Source organism: Epinephelus moara, chromosome 23, assembly GCF_006386435.1.
Source record: "Epinephelus moara isolate mb chromosome 23, YSFRI_EMoa_1.0, whole genome shotgun sequence".
NCBI classification, from domain to species: domain Eukaryota; kingdom Metazoa; phylum Chordata; class Actinopteri; order Perciformes; family Serranidae; genus Epinephelus; species Epinephelus moara.
This window is the reverse complement of record NC_065528.1, coordinates 15118867-15140320: the sequence shown is the minus strand read 5'-3', so window position 1 is coordinate 15140320 and position 21454 is coordinate 15118867. Positions and strand designations below refer to the sequence as shown.

The 21454-nt window shown below is 42.2% G+C and overlaps 1 protein-coding gene across 2 annotated transcripts in view; it reads left to right on the top strand.

Moving 5' to 3' along the window:
• Window positions 1–11452: 11452 nt before the first annotated feature.
• rassf8b (Ras association domain family member 8b) overlaps window positions 11453–21454 on the top strand; it is a 35375-nt gene continuing 25373 nt past the window's right edge. For both annotated transcript variants that reach the window (XM_050036643.1, XM_050036642.1), the window contains exon 1: window positions 11453–12116. The gene's annotated coding sequence lies outside the window, so the exon portion shown is untranslated. The remainder of the gene's footprint in view (window positions 12117–21454) is intronic.

The following is a 21454-nucleotide window of genomic DNA, read 5'->3' as shown; positions in this document are numbered from 1 at the left end:
AGGTATTTATGTGTTCTATCTCAAGCACACCTGAACAAATGAAGCCCTTGATTAGTTGCACCAGGTGTGCTTGAAACAGGGGGTTGAATAATTTTGAGACTGCAGTAGTGGTTAAAAGTAGCATTTTGTGTTGAATTTGGATAAAAACCATGGTAATATTAGTTTTATTAAACTATTTCAACTGTTCTTGTCTACTTTTATTGCAAACAGCTGAAAAACTGTACATTTTGCCAGTAAGCCTAATATGCAGTGGGGGTTGAATCATTTTGACTGCAACTGTATATATACCTGTGTGTTTCCTTTTGTTCCTTGTCAGTTCGTCTGTCTTCATCCCTGTGTTCTTGATGTCGTCCATGCTCCGTATGCTGCCTGATACTTGTGTTTGGATTTTTTTACCTGAGTTTATTATATTTTGCCCGGTTGGTTTTCAGTTTATTTTTTGTTCTGCTTCCATTTGGACTTTCAGTTACAGTACCTGCTGCATCTGGATATTTTTTATCGGCTATATTAAAGATTTTTGTTAAAACCTCAACTGGCCTGTTCGTCTGCATTTGGGTCCTCCTTGAACTGCTACGTGACAGTCTTTGTGTCTTCGTACTTTCTTTCTCTCTCCCATGGATTTCATAATGCATTTATCATTTGCTTGTTGTAAAAGTTAAGATTGGGTAAGATTTAGACAACAGACTCTGACATTCTGAGTTTGAACATGTAATACGACCTTGTCTCAGTGTTTGCTTTACTGTCTGCTTTTTATGTTCTTGAAGACAAATTTCCACCCTGGTGGACGGTAAAGATATATTCTATTCTATTAACTTTATAATGAGTGCGGGGGAAAAAAGTCAGTCACTGCAAAGGCATTAGGCCTTTATGATGACAAATGACTGTTTTGCAAAGTCTAATAATATACAGTAAATATTCCCTTATGTTAGGTACAGTAAATGAGATTTCTGTGTGAGGAAAGGTCGACTCGTTCATCAAAAACTGGCTAACAACTGCCAGAGATCGATATAACTTCAAAGATCATTTCTGACCTTTTACTTTGAAAAAACGGATTTAGGCCCAATCCCATTTCTTATTTTTACCCCTTCCCCTTGTTTTCGAGTACCCAGAGTGAAGGGGTGGTAGTTGAAATTTTCCCTTGGAAATGCATCAAACCTTCAAGACCCTGATACACCATCAGTAGTCGTTGATGGCGCTTACATAAACAGATGTGACTGTGGCAATAATGGTGTAAGCACAATAACATTTGCTATTGATGATGGAGATAGAAAAGCACGAGCACTCAAGTTCCACACTATCGATCAAACAAGTCATCAAATAAAAAGAATAGTGTGTCATCATTAGGCTAGCAATGATGCTCTGTAGGGTAACGTTAACAACCTGTGCTCCGACCCTGTCAGTCTGCACCAAGCGGCAACCTCCCAGGCTGAAAAATGAAGCCAACATTCAAGTGCCAAAAACTGCAGTTCCCTGATTGGTCACTAGAGGCTGGCTGAAATGTCGTACACAGATCAATAATAACAATCTTACATCAGCTAGCCAGCTAGTTAGCTACCCAGACATTGGTGTGCGGGCAACTTTTTTGTTATGGTTGTTGTAAAGAATAGGACATTAAACCAAAATAATGCAATGGTTATCATCATTTTTTTAAAAAAAAAATTAACAATTAAAATACATTTTAGTTTCTTTTGTTGCTTGTGCAGCCATCTTCCCGATGATTTCTCATAACACTGAGTTTGGAGTATGCCTCTAGTCCTAACACTTCAGCCTGGTAAGACCATCCTGATGACATGAGCACAACATTCTGTTTTATTCTCTGTATCAGTCTGGAGTTGGTGTCGCTAGAGCACAGCTCTGGTCGCATTTTCCTGACCAAACCCGACCCGAGTCTGCGACAGTTATAACTGAGCCCGGCCTGACCCTGACAGAATTTCTGATTTTTAAGTCCAAACCCGACCTGAGCCCAACGCAGTTTGTTACCTGACATAGGTATTTACCACCTCCTGCCTGGAATGTAACTATTGGCCTGTGTTGCATTCAGGTACTGTTATATAAATAACACAGTCCAGCACTTGAACAGGCCATAGCACAACACAGCAGCATGTCAAGTGGGCCGAATCCGAACGGAACCCGAGAAAAATTTCTAATTTGTTTGTTTTTTGGTTTTGATATCATGACTCAAAAACCTCTTGAACTATTTGGATCAGTTTGTCTTTGGCAGACAGAGAGGGATCATCACAGACCCCACAACAGACGAGTGTCATGGTTTTGCCTTGCTTCTGATTCACGCAACACTCGCCCCCGGTCTCCCCTGAGGGCCAAGTGGAAGTGTCAGGGGTGTATTGAGACTGAGCCTTACAGTGCATGGACAAGATTAAAACCAAATTAAACAATCAAGTGTGGGAGATGAGGTCTGCGCCAGTGGATTAGACTAAAACCTCCGATGTTTGGTTTGTACATTCACCCGTCAGGCCTCTCTGTGACTTTGAGGCCCTGAAGCAGCGTTAACCTTGTGAGGATCTGGCAGGACGAGCCGCACTGCGGTAGAGCTGAAGGAGGGAGGAGTGGGGAGGCTAGGTGACAATCAAAATGGCTCCTCCCAGTAGTGGAGATTGCAAGCTGTGTGTGTCATACATGAAATACAGGTAAGCAGGTGTAGAAGTTGCAGCTCATAGGAACTAATAGGAATATCATCCTCAGAGCCTCGGTGGCCTCGCTCACGACACTTTTATTTAAAATTCCCCCAGAGATCCACTTTGTCTAATGAAGCTGATCCCAACTGGGAAATCTACAAAGGCCTCTCTTGATTTCGGTGGTTACATTTTCTAAATGAAATTAATGAAGCAAGCAATTACAGCTCTGTATCAGTGATTCTCCTTGAATCTCCCTGTGCTCCAGCTGGTACATAGGACATAATGTAGCATGACATGATGGAGAATTGGAAATTTGAGCACTGATATGATTTTCTGTCTCCTGTTTTGTGGCATTTTGTTGGACGTATGTGTGCATGCGTTACAAGACAGAAAATGAAAATTAATTATTGAAGGACTTGGGATAATTAAATGGAAGCAGTTTTTACATGTTATTATGCTTCCTTTAAAGATGTTGAACCCTTTTTTTCTGGTCAATAAAATAAGGAAAACACAGGTTTGTTGTTGATATATCCTGCAGAGGGCAGTGGTGTCGCACTAACATAACTGCTCATCAGTCACCTCAATAAAGAGCACAGAAAAGATTCAGTTTTGATCTGTAAAATTGTCCCTGAGTGGTACTTTGTTCATAAAATCCCAATCCCACATGTTTCAAAGTGGTTCAGCCCTCAGATTAAAACCCTAAGCCTTTCTATTTGAGGAACTTAACTCTGCTCTTTCCTCTTTTTCGCTCATAATCTCTAATTCACCCACTTTGTGAACTATTTTGGTGACAAAGTCCTCGATTTTCCAGCCTTGGTTTTGGCGCAAGGAGAGAAAAAAAAGGCTCTGAAGAAGCCAAATCCTTTTAACAATAGCCTGCTTGTCTCTCCACAGCTTATGTTGCTCTGAGAATTGGTCAGCTTTCTTATTTCATACGGAGAGCCTCATTCTCTTGTAATGGAATTAATTAAGTGACCAGACTTAAAGCCAGAAGCATCATGGGATTAATCGATTGAAATTAACACATACATGATACTTGTCCCTTAGAAGTGCTAAAGATATGTTACTTTGTCAGTATCACTCAGCGTGCACAGACCAACATGGAAATAATATATGTCCAAAATGTCATCGGTTACAGGTACCAAGACACATGAGTATGGGTTTGTTTGCTGCTGCAGCTGGGTGGAGTGAAGTGGGCCATGCTGCTGTTGTCACAGAAGGACCGAACATGTTTAGTTCACAGAAAGAAAGAAAGAAAGAAAGAAAGAAAGAAAGAAAGGATTCTTTCACCAGCAGCAGCAGAAGAAAACAGGCTAAAGAGAAGCCAGTTTAACTTTTTTTTTCTTTACAGTGAAGCCATTGTCAGGGGCGTCTTCACTCAAATTGCTTTCCACTGACATAATCACTCAAGAACACTGGGGCTCTAAAATGAAAATGTGCAGAACTCAGTGCAGCATTTTCCTCATTTCCTGGGACCACATGTGCTTTTACCTCTCTGATCTTCTGAGAACGTGTGGAATGAAGTACCACCCTGTGATGTCACACAGTCAGACACAGTCTGACAATCACTCTTTAAACCGGGTCTCACCGACATTGTGTTCTGGAAGTCCTTATATTTTGGGTTATTTGCGATGAAACAAACAAATAAACAATTACTCACAACCAATTAAGCACATAAATATCTAATTTTCTATGTATGCTACATATTTAACATTCCTGTGACGAATATGAATAAGCTTTATTTGGTGATCTCTACCTGCTAAAGTGACTGTAATTGCTTTAAAAACAGATTTTTACAGGAATAAAAACTGGTAAATCTCAGTTTTGAGAAGGAGCCGTTGTAAATGAGCTCAGCTGTGGGCATCTCCTACTCGTCAGGAGGCATCACCTTCAGCTGAGCTTAGTCTTCAAAAGCCTCAGTCTGCTGGAGCACATGGTCACTTGCTCTGCGGCTGAGAGGGTGTGTTGTGTGTTTTGTTTGCCTTCTTTTTGTCTAAAATTTATTTTGGCAGCTTTAGAGTCAACCCAAATCAAGCACCTCTTTCCTTTTTGGCACAACACCTTCTTTTAAAAGAACCCATGTCCCCCTAAAGCCCAGTTATTTTCTTGCCTTTGTTTTGTTGTCAGAGTTTGAGTTAATCCCTGTCATGGGGTGCAGCAGAGGACTCGGTCAAAGCGCTGCTAATTAAAAGCACCTAAGTTTGCCAGATGACAGGCATCCTGATAGTCAGTCATCAACTGGCAGAGACAAAGCAATCATTGAGTCCAGGGAGGCAGAGCACTGAGATCTTATGAAAGTGGGACAAAGGTTTCACCAGTTAGACTCCCAAGACAAAGCACAAGTTCTCAGGGCTGTGCAGTCACAAGTTTGTAAATACAGCCACCTTAGTTTTTATGTAGTTGCTTGGGCACTCACTTTGAAACTACAGGCTACTACTGCAAAACTTCTAACCACAAAATCTTATACAAGCAAAACACGACACATCTCTGGTAAAAAGACACACCCACGTTCCCCAAGCCTGATTATAATCTTTAGATCAGCACATGTGGCTTCAAGTGCAATTGTACAAGATTTATTTTTAAAAGATGCTAAGAATTACTATAAAGCAGCAGTTTTATTGTTATAAGATTTATTAAAATTCAAACCCAAACACTCAGATTTAAAACAGCAATATTACAATCCAAGGATGTTCTGCTGCTTCTGCAAGTGAAATGACAAAAAGACAAATTATGAACCTACAAAAACAAAGTGCAATTAATAAAACAGGCTGTCTGTATGTGAACGAGTCACTCAAATCATGTGCACACACGCAATACACTCTCACTACAAACAGAGACAGTATGACATAGATTAAAATCCATTAAACATCAATACACAGTCATGTGAATGAGCAAAAGAAGCAGAAGTACGTTGATGCTGAAATTAGCTAGAGACTAAAACCGTTTTAAACCAGGCTGTAAAAATGTTTATTTCTGCTGTAAAGTTGGGCATTTTAACATTGGGGTCTGTGGGGATTGACTTGCTCTTGGAGCCAGCCTCAAGTGGCCAATAGAGGAACTGCAATTTTCGGCGCTTCAGCGTTGGCTTCATTTTTCAGCCCTGGAGGTTGCCGATTGGTTTGCAAACCACAAAATCCTGATACTAAGGCCCTGATCACACAGAGAGCATTCTCCTCAATGAAGACCATTTCCAGGCATATTGGATGACTTGGGGGCAGTTTGACAACCTGCTGTCTATCATCAGGCCGTATAGCTCTGGGTATCCACCAACTGCTACCAACAGTTTCTCCTCCATTGTTTACCAACTGTAAACTTGTTGTCGTGACCACCACAGAAGGTATAATTTTTTCGATTATTCCGACACCATGAGTGCGGGATTAAACTAGTTTTGAAAGTCCTTATCCACTACAAAGGTAAAAACAAATGAATAAATAACAAGTATCTTCACTGTGTTAAAGGAGACATAAGTGTTTCCTCTTGTTGTTTTTGGGAAGAAAAATAAGACTTTGAGTAGTCCTTGAGTCTTTGGGTAAATCATAATTTCATTTGATGTTTCAGGTACATCTCCCCCTCAGTCTCAGACGTCTCATGTGTCTTCAGGGTGAAGCAAATGTCAAATAGTCTAGAAGTAAGATGTGTCAGCCTGAGACATAGAACAGAGGAGAGAACATCACTTCACTACTTGGAAAGCATGTACAGGAGGGAGCCAAGGACTGCACGTACTTGAGAGGGATCCCAGCAGTGAAATCCGATAGAAGCAGTCAGCCAGGTAGAAAGACGGCATATGCAGTTAAACTCTCAGATCTCACAGTCTGCAGTGGTGCCAGGGAGTAACTGGTGGCTGACTGTGCCAGACACAGTAGAGACGGGTCAAGAAGGATGAGGGACATGAAAAGGCAGGCAGCATAAGAAGTGTTGAGTCCTTTTTGAAATCCTGAGAGTTAAGAGAGCTTGCCTGACTCGTGACTGATTGGGGTCAAGGAGGCTGTGTTGTGACGGGTGCGGAACGAGCTGGTTAGTTAGGTGTTTTGAGGAGTTTGAGAAAAGGATCAAAGGAGTGATTCTAGCAGGTTCTGACAACAAGATGGGTCAAATGCAGACTTCTTGACCTGATGGCAAACAGCACGCAGTCACATGGACACTCTGATGGTTCTGTTTGTGATTAAGAGAGACAAGGAGCACAGAGTTTAATTTACCCTTAACCCTCTCAAAAAATTCAACTTGTTGACATGACCTGGTTTATGTGTTTGAATGTCTATATTCACTGTAACCTAATATCCATGAAGGTCCAGGATTGGGTTACACCAGCTATTCCTAGACCCGCTAAAGTTATTTATAAAGCCTAGCTAATGTTTTACTAAACCCAGTTGCACCATTAAAGGTCCAGTGTGTAGGATTTAGGGGGATATATTGGCAAAAATTGAACATAAGTATGTTTTCATGTTCTTCATGTTAATATCTATACTGGGAGCAGGTCCTTGTCCAACGAGATCGCCATGTTGCAGCACCATGTTTCTACAGGAGGCCAGAAAGGACAAACCAAACACTGGCTCTAGAAAGAGGCATTTGCATTTTCACGTTGGCCACTGTGGTTAGGGGAACTGCCCATTGGTCCGATATCCCATTGTTCCGACCATGCCTCAAGCCTTTCCCAGCTGACCCAGAGCTGGCCGCGGCGCACCATCAAGGTAGAAATACGCCTGCTGGGAGCCGTTCAGCACCACGGGCCATCGGACTAATGGGATGTCGGACCAATGGGCTGTCGGACCAATGACATGGACCCGTGGTTAGCAGCCTCTCTGTGACAAGAGCATCAAAAAAACATTCATTTGTAACGTGAATCTGCTTTACTACACAAAATGAGACCTGAAAGAGGCATACGCCACTTCCCACACAAAGGTTGTGATCCATAAAAGCAGCTTTGATGGGAGAAACTTTGACCCATGCTTACGGACATTTGGACGGGAAATTGGTGACACAGATGGTGAGGTGGAAGCCTGATTGTAGAAAACGGCAAAATATTAAATATTTTGCCGTTTTTGGCTTTTGTCATACCTACATTTTTAGTATGCTATGCACTGTTTTATAAATCCACATACGATGTGAAAGGTACCCTGGGTATGTTGGGTGTTGATGTTCTGGGACACCGTGTCAAGTTCTCGTCTTTCAACATACACTTCCATTTCAACAGGAAATGTAATGTTTACATACAGTTTCTTTCAAAATAAATGCACTACATCAGTACAACAATGCATTTTTTTTTTCCTTCAACAGCTAACACACATTGTTGGGTTTAGGCAACAAAAACACGTGGCTAAGTTGACGAAAAACGAACAGGGTTTGGCTTTAGAATCTTACAGGACACAAACACCGTTCTCTGGGGTGAAAGTCTGTGTTTGTTGGACCCATTCACCACCAGTCCCACCTGCCCCAGTCACACTTTCGCCACCTTAACTTTCATCCTTGTCCTAACGCGTTTCCCCCTGATGCCGCCAGGCGCCGTTAAACTAAATCAGCAACTGGCTGCGTATCATGCTGATGTTAAAGGAGGCCTTTTTTCATTGGTTTCTGCCACTGCAAGTCACCACCCAAGCAACTGATTTTGGTGACTTCAGAGTGAGACCAGGCTCATAAATGAGACTTCTGGTCTATTTGTTTTGGAGAGGAAAAGACCTCTGCGATAGCTCCCTCTAAAAACCTCCTGAACAACGAACATAAAATGTATATTTCTATTTTTATGCCTTTATTTGATAGGACAGGATGAATGTGAGGGAAGAAGAGCGACATGCAGCAAAGGGCCACAGGTCAAAGTTGAGCCTACAGCCACTGCAGCAAGGACATGGCCTTGGTATGTGGGGTGCCCACTCTACCAGGCGAGCTACTGGGCACCCCCAAAAAGGGATCCTAACTAGGAATTCATCATGCATGGCACATGAAAGAGGTCTTAGCTGGAGGTTTTCCCTCTTCAAGAAATGTTTGAACAGCCAGTAACGGAAGGCTTCCTGCAGCAACAACCTCGGCTTGAGTTTTACAAAAGGCTCGTTTTCAGTGACCTAAAACACAGTATGTGTGGACGAGGCCTCAGAATCTCATTGTTAAACCACAACCTGCTGTTTTCAACAGTTACACTTGGCAGTTACTGAGTTTTATAAACCTAATCTTTCTGTAAAACTAGTTTGTGTAATCTGTTTTAATTCAGTCCCGCATATATGTCCACTTGAAGCACCTAACATTGCAACCACACTAAGTTTGAACTTTGGAGGAGCTGGCACAGCTACACACACAGGTGTTTTCACTTGCTGTGGTTGATTAGGCCTCTGCTGCTCAGTTTTGATGCTTGGTGGAGTTGTGTGAGGAATCTTAGGAAGGTCTAATCAGGCAGAGAGACAGCACCTGTGAAGGGACCTTAATGAGTTGGCTTTGAGGCTGAGACAGGGCGTTCTGGACTTGAACCTCTCGAGCCAGATTTTGAAATCAAATGCTGTATTTACATAACAACAGTGCAAATCCCCATGCTTTAACTTTCTGTGATGAATCACTAGCGGTGGACACAGGTTGTCTGAGGGGCAGGGATGCAACAAATTTAAAGGGCACCAGCATGCAGAAAAGTTTTAAGCATGAAGGGCAGCTGTTTTTGCCAATTTTCAGGGCACCGTAGAGGGCAATTCCTCATGTTTAATCTTCCACAGGAGCATCCAAAAAGGTACATTTGCTGCATTTTTTTCTCAAACATCAGGACACCAAGGGGTGGCGTCCACCACGACGAGCAACAACCAAGCAGAAGCCTGACTATAGTGCACATTAAGTTTAAAGATGAGGCTTTAAATCCTGGAAGCATCTGTCAAATGTTGTCACCGCTGCCTGCAAGACAACATCAATCACACATGGCGGGACTGTCACAACAGCTGAACCATATGCTGAGGATTAATCGCAGAGTTTAGTTCTGAACTGATATATAGACCTACAACACCAGAGCAAATGACTGCTATTAAAATTAAAGCTGGCGTGAAGCAGAACCATATCGTGGGTTTTATCAAATTTATGACTCATGTAAAGACGTTTGCAGACGAAATGGGTTGGCGAGGGACGGATTAATTGAGCGTCGAAGGAACAGATTAAGAACCGGATGCTGCAGCTATTGTGTACAAATGTTGTCAAAAGGAAATGCTTCTTGTTCAGTGTGGACAGTTGTGCATCATGTCTGCAGTGAAATTTACAGTATGCTGAAAAGCTGAAGGTCATCTGATTCTGCCTGATCAGCACAACAGGCGGCTGTCATGATTAATGCTGTGAGACATGAAGACACGAGTGCTGGCTGGAATTCAAATAAGGACACACAATCTCGCACCTAGGAAAGTAAAACACATGTCAGTGAAACATGCAGCTGCTCTGATAAGGCAATTAAAGTGATCACAGAGTTTAAAGCATGTTGATGTCGAGTCTGTGCTGAAGCTTATTGGCTGTTGCCATAGAAGCAACAGGACGTGAGACATATGTCAGGAATGGGAATTTAAATATTTTACTTGAATCACACATTTCTTTGAGAAGGAAATACACTCACCGGCCACTTTATTAGGTACACCTATTCACCTGCTCACTAACTGGGGGCGGCAGTAGCTCATTCCATAGGGACTCGGGTTGGGAACCGGAGGGTCGCCGGCTCAAGTCCCCGTCCGGATCAAATACGGAGCATGGACTGGTGGCTGGAGAGTTGCCAGTTCACCTCCTGGGCACTGCCGGGGTGCCCTTGAGCAAGGCACTGAACCCCCCAACTGCTCGGGGCACCTGACCAAGGCAGTCCCCTCACTCTGACATCTCTCCAGTTTGTGCATGTATAGGTCCTGTTTGTGCATGTGTGTGTCTTTCAGACCTGTGTGTTAATGACAACGGAGTGAAAAAATTGAATTTCCCCTCAGGGGCATTAATAAAGTAAATAAAATTTTAAAAAAAATTAAATAAAAATTAAAAAAAACACAAATAGCTAATCAGCCAGTCGTGGTTTTCAAGCTTTTTTTCAAATTAGGTAGAGTTTACCCTTTATTAGGAAAACATTCTCTTTTTTAATCATTCCTCTTCAGNAAAAAAAACACAAATAGCTAATCAGCCAGTCGTGGTTTTCAAGCTTTTTTTCAAATTAGGTAGAGTTTACCCTTTATTAGGAAAACATTCTCTTTTTTAATCATTCCTCTTCAGTCATAGGTATATATTCAAGGTGGCAACGGGCCCCTCCACCCCACGGGCCCCAGTGCAACCGCACTGCCCGCACTGTCTATATTTACACCCCTGGTAACTAGTGATCTGTAACCCATTACATTTCAACAGTGACCTTCACAATTCTGAGTAATGAAATAATCTTGTTAATTCAGAAAAAAAGTTGTTGTTTTTTTTCCTTTTTTTGTTGTTGTTTTTGTTGTTGTTGATTGCTAAATATGATATGCTGTTAAAAGGGTAGGTGTTACAGGCTGTAGCTTCAGCCCAAACCTTCTCCGGACAGCAGAAGTGTTTAAGTTATATTAAATTACTTTATTGTAATGTTTTGCACTGTGCTACAGTATTTAAGTATCTGACATTTTCTGTGAGAGGGTGTGACTTTATTGACATGAATTTGTAGATTAATACATGATGTTCTTATTTGTATTTGCAGACAGAAATAAATGTTTATGTTTTCTCAGAATTAGATAGAATCAGATAAAATAATACAATAAAATAAAATAAAAAAATAATAATGATGAGTCAAAAAAAAAAAACGGCAAAAAAATATTTTTTTTCTTTACATTTAATTTAATTTAATTTTATCTATTTATTTCCCCTAAAGTGAATGCATTATGCTTCCATAGCATGGTGACATAAACAACTGTACAAAATAAACTAAAGATAGATCTAGAGAACTACAGATGTGAAACTCTTTCATAATTTACTTGTCTCTATGGACCCAATGTGACCCTGAACACTTTGCCTTCTTCTCCACACTAATATATAACAGTCCTAATACATGTCCACCCTGTGCGTCTCGGATCAGACCCCTCCAGCACCATCGTGACTGCATCACAGCTGACTGGATCTCAGGGTCCATTTGCGTCGCCAGTGCGATGCAGCTTTAACCGGTCCATCATGCCTTGCGGTGTCCCAGTTCAGTTCCGACGCAATTAACAACAACCTCAGTGGTCTCCCCTCAGTGGTGGTGGTGGGCACAGCAGCAGGCTAACAGGCGCAGCAGCACATGCAGGGAGCCCAATATCGGATGTCCAGTAACCGGACGGACGCGTGTTGACATCCACACGGGTTGTGACAGAGGCGGGGATGTGCCCACGGCGTTAACTCTGCTGCAGCCAGGCGCGGAATAAACAGGATCTCCCGCATGTAACCCGCATAACATGCAGCGGAAAGTAGCGGATTTTACCCCAGAGAGAGACACACCGAGGCTACAGCACAACGGGGGAGTTTCACATGCTCTGACACACAGTGATCTGCTGCTGAAAACAGGTATGTTGTTGCTTTTACACAGGGCTCCATGCTGGCTCTGTCTCTGCTGTGCATGCGTCAGTCAAGCCAGCATTTAAAATCTGCTGCCAACACAACAGCATTGAAAGCTATTAAATCACCCTGAGAATATCAAGTAATAGTGAATATACTTTTTGTTATTAATGAAAGAAAGGGAAACACACAGCAGAGCTTACACACACTGGTCAGCTGGAGTTGCATAACTTTATTGTGCAAGAGGGTCAGATTTATTTCCTCCTTATCCTCCTTTTTTTCAAATGCAACACTAATGTGGCACTCAGTTTTATAACTTACTTTTATTGCACACAAGAATGCATCCTTAAATGGAGTGATACTTGCGGCAACATACCTGATCCATGAGCCAGCAGGAAATGAGTGAGTGGTCAGTGTGTGAGTGGATCTGCTGAGCCCTGCAATGATGAATGATCTTAATAGAGTTGGGCAATAAGCGCTCACTCAGCAGTGGCTTTAATCAGAGTTCCTTCAACTGAGTCATATGGCTACAGTGTGAGAGGAGAAAGTCCTTGAGGCACACACGTGTGATGGAGGCAAGGACAAAACTCATTCACACACATTGTGTTTGTAGTAGGAACACACAACAGTTTCCTCACTTGTGCACAGGACAATTACATAAAGTGTGTTTTAGCTTTTGTTACTGACCCACATTTGAAGAACATAATTTGACTTCAGCAAACTGTTACAGTTTTCCTTTTATTTCCTTATTAAAGAAGCATATATTAACATGCCATCCTTTTTATCGATGACGGTTAACTTTTAAGTCCTGACTGTGCCCAGTACTGTCTGAGGACTGCTAACTAAGGGTGCTTTCACTCCTGCCCTGTTTGGTTCGGTTCAGTCGAACTCAGATTTCTTTGCCCCCTAGGTGTGGTTTGTTCGGGCAGGTGTGAACACAGCAATTGCACTCGGGTGCGCACCAAAACAACTGGACCGAGACCTCTTTGAAGAGGTGGTCTCAGTCCGGTTACAAATGAACTCAGGTGCAGTTCACTTGTGGTTCTGACCTCGACCTTGTTTGGGTTAAACATGAGCATGTTACAGTCCTGGAGGATTATTAATGTCCCCTGTACTGCCTTAATATGCACATTCAGCACATCCATTGCATCAAAACATTGTTTTCTAGTTGGAGCCGCGCCTCGTTTTCAAACTGTGTGGTTTGACTAAAATGAACAATGAGAGCAATATAATCCACGATGAGCAGCGCTAAAATCAACCTGCGTAGTTGTCCCTCCATTGTGACATTAAAAGTGTCACATTTATCTTGCAAGTGTACTCTTCTTCAACGTTTTGTTTACTTCCTGGATTTTTCTCACATGAAAATTCTGACCAATCAAGAGCAGCTTTCTCACTCAAGGCATTTGATCTGGTCGCTTGTAAATGCTGCCGTGAGAACACGAAACAACTCTAGGCAATTATGCAACTTTGTAACCAAATTAGTCCCTGATTCAGACCAAAGCAAACACACTTTAGGTCTGAAAGCACCCTAACAGTAGTGATGTAGGGTTCCAGTCGTCTGGCACTGTGACATGAAACAGCAGTTTCTCGGTTAAAATCAAAAACAACCAATGACCACCGCAGTGGAACTCAATTAGCCAATCAGCGCAGTGAGTGGGCGGGACTAACACAGTTGCTATGCTGTTGTCAGGTGGTGTGTCAGAACCAAGGAGTAGTACAACAATGGCGAGCGCTATAGATGAGATAGGCGCTGCTATTCTGCTGTGCGACATGTTTTCTCAATATCACCCAACATCGTAATTTGCTATTACTTCACTCTGTTCCATTCTTAAAAGACCTCCAAAACAGATATATTAGCATGGCTAAGCTTTAGGATGGAGTTAAAATGACCTTAGTGGATAAGTTGTTCTCTAGTGATTGGCCAGAGGAAATCGAACCACTCTCCCCAAAGAAATTGGTTAGATTGGACGTAATGTCAGACTGACGATGGAAACAGAGTGTAACGAGTTGACACTTCTGTCTGACATCAGACAACGAATTAATCATTCTTATTGAACGACTCTCGAAGTGAAACAAGTTAACTCAATTTGCAAGTGGGAATGACTCCAGCATCCTGTTTCTGCATGGTGCATGTGCAGCGTAGACTGTAGCAAATAATGGACGCAGCCACCAAGACATCATCCATTGGGTTTTGGATCAGACTCGTAAGGTCTTGAAACACCATTGGTCAATGTTGGGCTGTCGGTGAGCATCTGTTAAGTGTTCAAAAGTCTGATTGCCCATGGATAGAAGGTGTTTCTAAGCCGGTTTGTCCTGCTCTCCAATACCCTGTATCGCTTCCCAGAGGGCAGGAGATTGAAGAGGCCATGGCCTGGGTGGGATGGGTCAGACAGGATCTTCTTGGCCCTGTTTAGCACTCTCGAATTTGCTATGTCTTCCAATGAGGTCAGAGGGTAGCCAATAATTCGCTGCGCTGATTTAATGACCCCTTGCAGGGCTTTCGAGTACTTGGCTGTGCAACCTGGGTACCATATAGTGAGGCAGTATGTCAGCACACTTTCTATGGTGGAATGGTAGAAGGAACGCAGCAGGTGCACATCCAGGTCACATTTCCTTAGCAGTCATCGGAAGTGTAGCCTCTGCTGGGCCTTTCCGACTACCGCTGACGTGTTGGTGGACCACGTTAGGTTATCAGCCACATGCACCCCAAGAAACTTAAAAGAGGAGACTCTCTCCACACAGACGCCCTCTATCTGTAGTGGGGAAGGGTCAGCTCTCTTCCTCCTCCAGTCCATCACCATCTCCTTGGTTTTGCTGGCATTCAGCAGGAGGTTATTCGCTGAGCACCAGGCTGCAAGCCTCTGGACCTCCTCCCTGTATGCTGACACTGTTGTGTCGTCCGCGAATTTGACGATGATGTTAGAGTGGTGTAGGGGGGCACAGTCGTATTGGTATAGGGCATACAGGAAAGGGCTTAACACACATCCCTGAAGCGAACCTGTGCTCAGTGTCCGAGTGGTGGACGTTAGGGTCCCAAACCTCACTGTCTGTGGCCGGTCCGTCAGGAAGCTGTTTATCCAATCACAGGTGAGGGGTGGGAATCCCAGGTCAGTTAGCTTCTGTTAGAGAAACAGAAGTGAGGCAAGTAAACAAAGAGCTAAAGTCAGGAGGGAGTGAGACCAAACTAACATGTTACATAAGGTAAGATTATTTTTCGTTAGATATGGGGCTCTTTAGCAGAAACTTTCCTGATGGTTTGTGTTGTTGTTCACTGGTGCACGGTAAATAGCCTATGTTGTTTAAGCACTGGATTGTGTTGTTAATGTGCTAAACGGCTAACTAGCATCAAATCGGTCTTCTGGTTGCCCCTTTGAATGACCAACTACCGCCAATTAAGTTGCCTGTTAATTTTGTGTTATTTGCTGGTTGCTAAATTGTTTCAGATCTCAATAATATAGAAGTAAAAATGATGATAAATGATACTGTATTTTCATTTTAAATGGACCAAAACTATTTAACTATTTATTTTTTTTAGGATAAATAAATAAACTCTGTGCAAAAGCTTCTTCTCAAAGCATCCTGTACATTTGTGTCCTTTTAGCCGAAAGCTAAACATCAAAGCTTCATTTACAGCCTTTACTTATGTCTCCTTCACCCATCAGTCATTTTCATAATCCAAATTATTGATTTCATAAAACATAGTTATCTAAACGTAAACATGTCATTCCATGTAGGCCTAGCTGATATTGCCTCAGCAGCAAACACGTGCTTCTAAAGCAGAAACCCTAATTTAACAGACTTTACGGTGTAAATCCAGCCCAGACTCCCCCCGCCCACCACCATCATGTCAGCTAAGCTCTGAGTCTTACAGGGTTAAAGGCTTATTGTTTCCACCAAGCTGATTAGTTTTAACTTTTGAGACGGCAAGGTGGCAGTTTGGTCACTTCAATATGGTGGTCGTTACCAGCACTTGTGGAAATACAATTAATATAATGCTGAGATAAACTAAACTTCCACATATGGTTGTGGAAATAGTGATAATCTCCTGCCCTCCTCCAGTAAAGATGTTTTCAGTCATGGCGTGTTTTGCATCCATGTAAAACTCCACCGCTTGTTTGTTTACAGGGAAATCTTACATTTCATCTCGCAGAATAAATGGCTGACAGTTCCTGAATGGAAAGCTGTTCTGTGTGATTACTCCCTGAATCTTTTCACTCAGCCCGTTCCAGCTTTTGTTTAACCTGCAGCCACCTCACTCTCCTCAGCTGACAAAGTCGATGTGGAAGTAATCTCTTAAAGGCGTCTCCATTGAGCAGCACACAGCTGCATCTCGCAGAGCATTCATGGGGAGATTGAAGCAGAGGTCGGAAATTAAAAAAGAAAAAGCAGAGGCTGTAAAGCTGTCAGTTTTGGTCCAGTCTTACATTTGAATCAGTTTAATAGCTTTATCAGATTTCAGGATGGACTAGCAATAGCTGCTATACTGTGTGAAGGGTGAAGAGAAACGGGAAAGATGAGATACTGCTGTATAATGTATCAGGCTGTGTGCCAACTCAACATCACAAAGTCATGAGCATATTACTGCGAGGGCCGCTGAGCCCTCACCACACTCCATCAAGAAGTGTCTGAGAATGCGGGTCAAATCCTAATTTAATTAGCTTTTTATATTTACCATCCATGGAGCCATGCCACAAGAAATGCTCATTCAGCAGGTATTTCAGTGTGGCTCATCCACCACTTTGGTCCAGACTGAAATATCTGAACTGCTGGATGGTTCTCCGTGGAATTTTGTACAACCATTAACGTTCCTCTGTAGATTACTTTTCATCTTGCATCGTCTTAAGTATAAAATTATGACATGTCCAATAGCCTCCTTTGGTTTACTGTACTTTGTGTTTAGTGCTAATTAGCAACTGTTAGCATGCTAACACACCAAACTAAGATGGTGAACACGGTAAACGTTATAGCGTACATGCTAAACATCAACATGTTCGCACTGTTATTGTGATCATGTTAGCATTATGACGTTAGCATTTAGCTCAAAACACCATTGGGCCTGCAATGGTGTGCACTGGGCTTTGAAGCCAATTTTCTTAGTGGCCAAACAGCAGAATTACAACTTCTGGTTCTGTCCATCGATGTCACTGGCCTCCAAGAGACTTTTTCCGACGGACTTACATTAGGAAAGCAACGCCTGTAAATCAGTTGATACTTTTTTTTTTTTTTTTTTTTTTGAGCGTTGACAATCCCTGCACAATGACTTGTTCTACTATCAAGATTTAATCAATTTGGTTCAATAACATTTGGATAATCTTAAAGAGCCACAACATTACATCATTTTATTCCCATTCAAGTTAGCAGAGTGCTAAACCAGAAGTCGTCAGCTTGACTGAAGTAAGTCTCTAGTGTGCTTGCTCTGTGGGCCCAATGATTCGGATGCAGCGCCTATCATTTGTTTTTGTTTTTTTGCTTTATGAGCCACTGAGCAACTTTCATAAGAATGAACAAGATCCCACCTCCAACGTTGTATCCAGGTCTCTTAATACATTGGTTCCCAACTGGTCCAGCCACAGGGTCCAGATTTCTCCTTCCTCATTAGTTCAAGGTCCACACAGTTTAACATATTCAGCATCACACTTGCATTTGGCCATGTCATCGAGCTAGTTTGCTGTCTCTGTCAAGTAGCCGTCCACTATTTACTCACTCTACAGCAGGAAATGGCACTTCAAAATAAAATTCACTGTACATTCAAAATAAAGTTGAACAAACTTGGCATGTTTGTGAGTCACATACGGTCCATTCACAATGGACCCGCCACCCACTTTTGGACTGCGACCTACCAGTTGGGAACCACTGTCTTAATACATCCGTGATACGACCTCACAGAGCTGCTTGCATAGATACAGATGGTGTCTAGTCATTGTTTGGGAGTTTAGTCAGTGGTCTTTATTAAAGATATTCTCCTAACCTACCATAATATCAGTATCCTACAGCCATTAACACTGTGTTGTAGTAGACTAGCATTTTTTAGTGGATTCCATGCATGTTTTGAGACACAACTAGAGCAGAACAAATGTTACACAACGCCATTAGCCTTTTTGTTTAGCCAGAAACAGCCCCGAAATTGTCATGACCAAATCCACCAGACTCCATCTAAATAAACACTAATTATAGCGTGTCTAGAGACAGCATATTTTCATATCTAACGAGATGAATAAAGGGTTTTTTTTCAACCAAACCAGAGTTGGTGATTGTTGAAACTGTGGAAAGATGAGCCAAGATGGTTTCTGTGAGCTTTATTTCGTTGAAGTTGACTTGAAGATAAAAATACTGTTTATTTAAATGGAGTTTGGCAGAGTTGACGATAGTGACTGTTGGGGCTGTTTCTGGCTGAAATTTTGAGCATTGAACACTTTATCTCCTGCATTTTGATGAATTTTTTATGCACCAATTTATAGTGTATTTTAGAGGGAGGGGGACGTATTAGGTATGGCAAGAGAAGTGAGATTGGTTAGGGCTCCTCTGATTTGTAACATTAAACTACTTCACTCAGTGTATTAACCAAGAAATTACCTCTACGGAAAATTTGGCTCCCTATAGAAACTCCTGAACAATTAACACAGACAAATTTCTAACTGGGAGAAGTTTCAGTTGGTAGTATGTACAAAAAAAACTGCTGTAAGAGTTGTGTGTAATTAGGGTTGGGACTCGTTAGGATTTTAACGATTCTGATTCCTTACTGATTCCCTCTTAACGGTCCGATTCCTTACCGATTCCTCTTACCGATTCCTACATTATATTCATTATACTTGCTATACTTAAACAAGTATATAATAAACACAAATGCAATCATACAAATACAAAAACTTTATTCTAACTGTTGCACAGTACAATTAGATGAAAATACACATTTGTGTGTGGTGTGTATTTCAGATTTAGAGCTTGTATCATCTCCCTGAGAATATATAACAACAAAAAGTGATTCTCTGATTTCTAGTAACACTATTAAAATTAACCACAACAATGTAATAAAAAATACTTATATGCATTCATGCTGGGGCACTGTTATTTACGTGACAACACCTGAACATAACACACACAGACACACATTGGCTGTTTGTTTCTACCGCTCCCCTCGCTGGAAGCGGACCTCCCGCCGCCCGCCTCCGCCTTGATTAAACGCTGAAAATTAAATAAAAGAGGGAGACAGGTTTTTCCTATTTTATCTTATTTTGTTTTATTTCTCCCTCTCCCCTAGCTGGAAGCGTCGGACCTCCCGTCGCCCGCTCCCGTCGCCCGCTCCCGTCGCCCGCTCCCGTCTTAAACACGGAGGTCTCTCTCCGCTGAGCACCCGGCGCATGCCCAGCCTGTTAAATAGCCTGTAACCATGACAACTATGTGACACAAACTCAGTGCTTTAGTGATTAGATAATGTCGGGCTCGGTCGGGTTCGGACAGAAATATGCCCGTGCCGCACTCTAATGGAAATGCACGTGACGGTTTATTTATTTATTTATTTTTTGTACAATCTAGGAACCGTTTGCAGGAACCGTTACGCCAAATGTGACGGAACCGGTTCCGGAACCGGAACTTTGAACCCGGTTCCAAAAAAGAACCGGATCCGGATCCCAACCCTATGTGTAATAAATAAGGAGTGTGTTTATTCACTTAAAGGACTTGTGTAGCCAGAGATGTATTTTGACCAAACCATATAACGACTCCAGTTGAAACTACTCTCCACCAGCAGACCACTTCTGAGACGTTCCAGCAACACCCCACTTTAATCCTGAGTTTGAGGAACCCCGCTGCAGCACACACCTCAGTGTTTTCTTGCAGCCCACATTCAGAGGACACAAAGAGGAAGTGACAGGAAAGCACGGGTTGCTTCTTAATTGTTAGCGATTGTTTGGTCTACTTTCCCATACCGTGCCCTCCAATCAATCCAGTCATCTGTGTAAGGCCTCGGACAAAGCCAGAGCTTGGTCGCCATGGTGAGGGATTGTTTGCATCCAGTCATGCCGCTAGCCATGCAGGCTCACACACACACACACACACACACACACNCTAGCCATGCAGGCTCACACACACACACACACACACCCCCCCCCCCCTCCTGCTGCCTCGACCTCCTTGTTGCTTTAAAAATTGGCCCCTGATTGCATCATCGTTGTTTTCGAACTGCTCACTCCAGCTGGTGCTTAAAAACGTCACGTCTTCTTGATACAAGTCACTCAAATTACATTTGCAGGTGTGTTAGTAAAGTACGAAAAATATAGTTTGTCTCAGAAGTGTGTTGATGGGTGATTTCTGTACCAACAAAACTGTGCTAATTTCAAAACAGCATCAATAGAAAACAAATGTACTCAACCTCGGTAAATACAACCTAAAAGTGTCTCAATTAGTGTGGTGTATTTCAAATTCCAGTAATCAGATATTAAGACATTAAGTACACTGTTTTTCTTACAAGGTTGTCCCTTAATAGTAACTATATTTTCACAGTGAAACTACAATTAAAGTAGACACTAATGTTGTCCATTGGGCTTGTGCTGTTGGAATGTACATGTGCAGGTTTAATTGCATTTCATTATGTCAGAAATCCTAATTTTATGGCAATCAACGACAACATTTTTCTGCTTCTTGTTTGCGGGCTGCTGGAGAAGCCGGGGTCAGAGGGTTCAAACTTAATCAATGGGTTTGTTAAAGTGTTATTAAGTGATTGAGTGAGGGAGCACTGGACTGAAGCGAGGCAGGAAATGAACTCTTTGGTGGATATTTTGCATTTAAACTCAGACTCAGACTTGTTGTGACTCAGGTGTGTAGGATTTGGAGGGATATAGAAGCGGAAATGGAATATAATATAATAAATATGTTTCCTTTAGTGTCTGAGAATGCTCTCATAGAGCTCCTAATTTAGCCTAAAAATTTATAGCAAGGACTCTTGGCTCAGGAGTGATTTAGGAAAGGTCTTGGAGCAACTCGTAGCAAGGAAAGGACAGAAACTTTTACCTTAGTGAGGAGGTGTGGTTGACCCTGTTGCTTAGTGTGATGCATTCTTGTAACAAATGTAATTGGTTGTCACAGACACACCCTTTTGTGAGCCGCAATGTGTGGACACCCAGTGGAAATGAAATGAACTGCGTCACAATATGAAGACGAGAAAGTGTTTTGTTAGAGATCACTATGCTGATGAAAGGTTGAGACAGAGTCAAGTCATCACTGCTGCACTGTCGCATTTTTCCAGTTGCCAAATATGTTAGACTTGTGATCACTTCTCAAATAAGATCGACCACAAACATTATCCCTGCAGGTTCTAATCTGTAGCATTTAATTTTCTCACTTTCATCCAG